This window comes from Triticum dicoccoides, chromosome 4B, assembly GCF_002162155.2.
Source record: "Triticum dicoccoides isolate Atlit2015 ecotype Zavitan chromosome 4B, WEW_v2.0, whole genome shotgun sequence".
NCBI classification, from domain to species: Eukaryota; Viridiplantae; Streptophyta; class Magnoliopsida; order Poales; family Poaceae; genus Triticum; species Triticum dicoccoides.
This window is the reverse complement of record NC_041387.1, coordinates 569538310-569544167: the sequence shown is the minus strand read 5'-3', so window position 1 is coordinate 569544167 and position 5858 is coordinate 569538310.

The window sequence follows — 5858 nt, the reverse complement described above, 5'->3', positions numbered from 1 at the left end:
TTCTTTTTTTCTTTCATCATTTTTTTCTATCTTTCTAATTTTTCTCTTTTTTTGAGGTTTTTTTCTTTGTTTGTTTTTCATGTTTTTATTTTTCTTTGTTTCTTTGTCGGTTTTCATTGCTTTTATTATTTTTGCACTTGTTTCTTCGGTTTTCTTTTTTGCTTTTATTTTTTATCTGGTTTCCTTTTTGGTTTTCATTGTTTTTCACTTTTCTTTGTTTATGCTAGTTTCCACTCTACATTTTTCGTGTACACCATGAATATTTTCTAATACATGTTTATCATTGTGCAAATACAAGTTTAAATTTTTTTAATACATGTTCCACTTTATTTTGTACAAATTTACAACATCTTTCAGATGCTTCATTAGCATTTTTCATATACAAGATTAAAAAAATTGCATACATGGTCAACATTTTTTCTATGCATATTTTAATATTTTCTAAAGCTTGATTAACATTTCCAAATACAAGATTAACATTTTGTTAATACATTGTCAATATTTTATCTACACACATTAGCATTTTTTCAAATGGTTGATGAATATTTATCATATACTTTTTGTTAACATTTTTCAAATTCTTGATTAACATTTTCTAAATAAATGATCAACTTTGTTCGCACACATGCTATATTCTTTGTCTACATGAGAAACATTTTCTTTGTACACATTTAACATTTTCAAATGCTTGGTTTTTAAAAAAATACATTGTCAACATTTTTTTGTACACATTCTTAACATATTTAAAATGCTTGATTACATTTTTAATACATGGTCGACATTGTTTTCTATACACATTTTAACATTTTCAAATGCTTGATTAACATTTTTCAAATACAAGTTCGACATTTTTTAATACAATGGTTAAAAGTTTTTTATACACATTTAACCTGTTTCAAATGCTTGATTAACATGTTTCAAATACTTGTTTAATTATTTTTCAAATGCTTTCTTAAATCATTTTAAATACATGATCAGATTGTTTCACACACATCCGCAATTGTGTTTTCTTTCGCACATATTCCATATTTTTTGTATACATGAGAAATATTTTCTTTATACACATGTAACATTTTTGAATGATAGGTTACTTTTGAAAATGTGTAAAGTTTTTTTTGTAATATATTTATTTAGATCATTTGAAAGTATAAATGAAAGTAAAAAAGAAAACAAAAAAATGAAAAAAAGAACAACAAAAACGAAGCCTCGGCCTCTCACGTGCCTGGACCGGCCCATTTCGGAATGCATCGCACGCGAGAGCATGCTAAGTCTTGCGCTGAGCAAGACATTGTGCTACCCCGCATTTTCTGCAGCGAGCTGACTACTATAACAGTTTTAGCGTCCAATTTTTTCAGTATTTTACATTTTTCCAAAAAACACAAAAAAATAATTTAAGAAGGTCTGAAGATTTTATCCCCAAATATGAACACGTGTCATTTTTTTTTTGAAAATACGACTTTGTCCCCAAATTTTCTTAAGTTCTCTGAAAACGTCATTTTTTGAGAAAAAGAAAACACGATTGTTTTCTAAATTTGTGATTTTTTGTAATAAAATAGTTTTGAAAACACTTACTTTGTTTAATCACTTTAATATTTTTGAAAATAATACTCCCTCCGATCCAAAATAAGTGTCATGAACTAAAAACCATGACACTTATTTTTGATCAAAGCGATTATAGTTTTTCAAATTTGTGCCCAGAAACATGATTTTTTCCATAAATGTTGTTACATATTTCTAAAAAAATATTATAAATCAAAGTTATTTATTTTCAATTTTTAATAATAAGTAAATAATTACGTGAAATAAACCTGTTAAGAAAGAATATAAAGAATGGGTCTGGAACATTGCTGACTCTCCTTGTCCGTGTGAATGGCTGCCTATTTACACACAATGGATCAAATTGGATTTGCCCTCGCCTTTAGGTGAAAGGAGCACCACTCCGCCTACTACGGTATTCCCTCTATGTTTTCCTTTATTCATTTTTTAACTTCTTGTTCAGCATTTTCTTTTCCAATTTTATGACTTTTTTATTATTGTAATAACTATAGTGTTTTTTATTCTTTTATTAATAATCTGTTTTTTCACTTTTTTTACTGTTTTATTATTGACTTATCTTTTTCCTCTTTGCGGCTTTTCAAATATGATCAATGTATGAATATATCTCTTGAATTATTTAAAAGTTGCGAACCTTAATTTTCAGAACATGAATATATATTTGAAAATGTATGAACATTTTGAATTGTATTAAGTATAAAAATAGCTTTACATATGACACTGGTAATTATATTGTATTTTTTTTGAAGCATAGCACAAGCATTCTATTTATTATGCATGAAAAATTCCCTTAAACTGTATGAACTATTTTGAAAACCTGATAAAACTATTTTTCCGTGATCTATAATTTTTTTTAATCTAAAGCTTGATTGCCGTTATTTCTTACTTCGAAGAACATGGTATCATGACGTTCTCTTTGAACAAGCTTGCTCTCATCGGATATCAGCGAATGACTCATACCCTGCTCGTGCCAAGTTATAGAGGGGAGGAGCTTGACTTCGGAGTAAGTGAATGTTTACCAGATGAGATTTTTTCACCTCAAAAAATAAAACCAGATGAGGTTTAAACTGGCAAACAACGTCTAAGATGAGCCGCATGCAGGAACACATGTTGCGGTGGAAATATGCGATGCAGAAGAAACATGGAAGGGTTGCAACAGAGAAAGCAGTTCAACCCAATTCGTGAAAAGAAAATGTTAGCAAATGCCCCTTTTTTGTGAAGAAGTATGCAGTCAACGGTGCCTCCGTAATCCGAACTTCACGTTGAGACACCACAAGCGTTACTATCGCTCAACTCCAACTCGTTGAAAAACATATAAATTGTTCAACGGCGACACCATCAGCATCAGCAGTGCACAGTGCACTCCATCTCCAAGCCGGAGAACGATGGAAAATGTACAGATCCGGAAAATGAGACCTTGCCTCCCTCTCCTCTCTCTCCCCCGCCTCAATGAATTCCTGGACACACACGGCTCGACCCGCTGCGCCGTCGTACGCGCGATCTCCGGTCAGCTGTCGACGCCATAACAGGGCAGGCCGTTGCGACGCCACTGTGCAGGTCGTAGGCGCGCCCTGCGATCTTCAGTCACGCGCGCGCGACATGCATGTGCTGATGTGCAGCAACAGTCCTTGCGTGCATGATCGAATCTCATGTGCATGCACGCAGGTCGTCTTTGTTTCTGTTTGTTTTCTGCCGCTGCGACTGCGTCTGCGTGCCATGGCAGAGTCGCAGACGGACCACCTCAAAGTCAGTCGGAGTCGCAGTCGAGATGACATGGCATGGCGCATGCGATGCGAACCCTCCCTCGCGTGGCCTGCGATGCAAAGTCCGGCTGTAGATGCTCTAAGCTGGCGTGCGCCCCCGTCCGTACCTACGTGCGCGGGCGGCAGCGGGCAAAATACCGTCTGTCCGACTGTTCGTCGTCGTCTTGCCACTTACTGTTATCTGAACCTCTGAGTGACTTTTATTCAACATTGCATGGTGTTTCTGTTCCACCTGCTTCGTTCTGATCAGCGTGGCCGTTGCCGTTGCACTGCAGGCAGCAGTCACAGAATGCAATGATCATATAGATGCGCGCGTGGGGACTGATCAATCTAATTTTCTCGCCAGCCGATCGCCATGCATGCATGCTTGTTCGCAGAGTCGGTTTAAGCTTTCATGGTGTCAATCGAATGGAATCCAGTGAACCACTGCCTGGAGAAGCACGTACGGATGGGGCGAGGTCGCGAGGAGATAACTGTAAAGCGTGATAGGTACTACTACGTGGAGAACGACGCAGCGCAGGCAGTGCAGTGCCCTTTGGGCTTTGGTGGGCATGCTCGACACGAGCACGAACGAGCACGGGCAGTGGGCCAGATTCCAAGGCGGTTGTCAATGATGGCCACTCGATGCGCTTATCAAGGCCGGGGCCCCGGCCGGAGCTTTTTGCAGCAACAAAAATGGTGGATGCAGGCCGCAGGGACGGGCGCAGGGGAGAGAGATGGAGAGATCGATGTGGCTGGATGGGACAAAAGGGTGGAATGGCAGAGGGAGCCGCGTGATCCACAGTGCCAGACGTACCGCTCGTGCTCCGACGGCGTAGTAGAGTACTTGCCCTAGCTAGCTACTACTCGGTAGATCGATCGCGCACACGAAAGAGGCTATGGACGTGGACATGTCCTCCTCGGCTCCTCCCTGCTGCTACGTGTAGAGGCTTTAGGTTTAGGACAAGGACACGAGAGGAGAGGGGGAGATAGATAGACGCGGTAATTTTCTTCGAGTAATACAATTCCCTCTGTCTCACTGTATAAGATTGTTTTTCAAACTAACGGTAGATTATCGTTCCCAGCTGCATTTTACTCGCGCTTTTACATACCTTGACCTGACCCGAGCATGCCTGCTCATGCCGTTAGAGGGAGGCCGGCCGGCCGGCCGGGGGCGGCGGCTGCAAAGCTGCGGAAAGATAAAGAGGACAGATGGGGAGGGGAGGGACGCTTTGGCCAAAGCTCGGAGCGCAGATCCCGTTTTCACTGCCGCCACGCTCCAGCGCTCCACACGGTCGGTCGCCGCCAGAACGCCCGAGCACGCCGTCGCGCTTGCTTCGGTTCCAGCGACTTCCCGCGCTACTATGTAGATCCGGAGTCGTACAAGTTTGTATAGTTTCGAAAGATTTTGTACGCGTGCTTACACCTTTCAGACACTACTACTCCCTCCGTCTAGATGTGTAAGTCATCTTACGAAAATCAAATAATCCCAAAATACTTAGGCGTGGTACATTAACTTCTACCTCGTTTCTTGTTTCTTGACATATCAGCCAATAAGAGACGAGGGATGTGCTTGCTTTTAATGACTTGAGACTACCAAACACGACATGCAGTGGTTAGTTCATTGCATGCAATGCTATTAATTAGCAAATAAATATTAAGGTATCTCGTTTTTCCATCCTCCTTGGTCACGGTGCACAACCTAAGATGACTTACTCACCTAGATGGAGGTAGTAGTCCACTACTACCTTCATCCGGGTTTATTGCTCCCTTCGTATTTTGTGTTAAATTTTAAGAGGTAATAGCACTAAAAGTTATAGAACTTGCGTTCGATACTCAGTTTGATGCTAAAACTTTAAAAATATGAATTTATGGTCATCTAACTTGACCACGTGTGCAAATACGGTCAGAAAAAAGAATGCAAACGTATCAGGGTGCATGGCCCCAGCTGTCGGTGAGTGGTGACGCTCGGCTAACTTGTTTTTGCACGAAACACCTTCAAATATTTTTTTATGGACTGTGATATTTGGCACATGTGTGCCATATAAGCAAAACTGCCACACCTCTACTTCCTTCACTTTAAATACATGCATATATTAGCATTTTTTTCTCCTTTCATGTGCATTTCTCTTTCTAATTATATGCATACACTAGAGGACAAAAAAGTTGAGGTCATTTTGGATTCTCTTAATCCAAAATTTTAAAATGTTTTATAACTCAAACCGTCAGTCCGATGTGAAAACTGTTTTTACATAAAAGATTTGTCACGAGGAGATCTTCGAAACTAGATCCCATGTTGGCATGTTCCGATAACTTTTTTTTCAGCCAAAATTTATCACGTCTAGGCTACGTAAGTTACCATGCCCATTATATGCAAGTTACCGTGCTATTTCCACATAAATTATCGAAGTCATAAAAATGGTTTACCGACCCCCTTTTCTTTTTGAGGGAAATGGTTCACCGACCCTATATATTACCATGCTTTATTCATATAAGTTATGAGGCCTGCGGTTCTTATATTACCATGTTGTTTTTAGGTCTGCAGTTCGTATATTACCATGA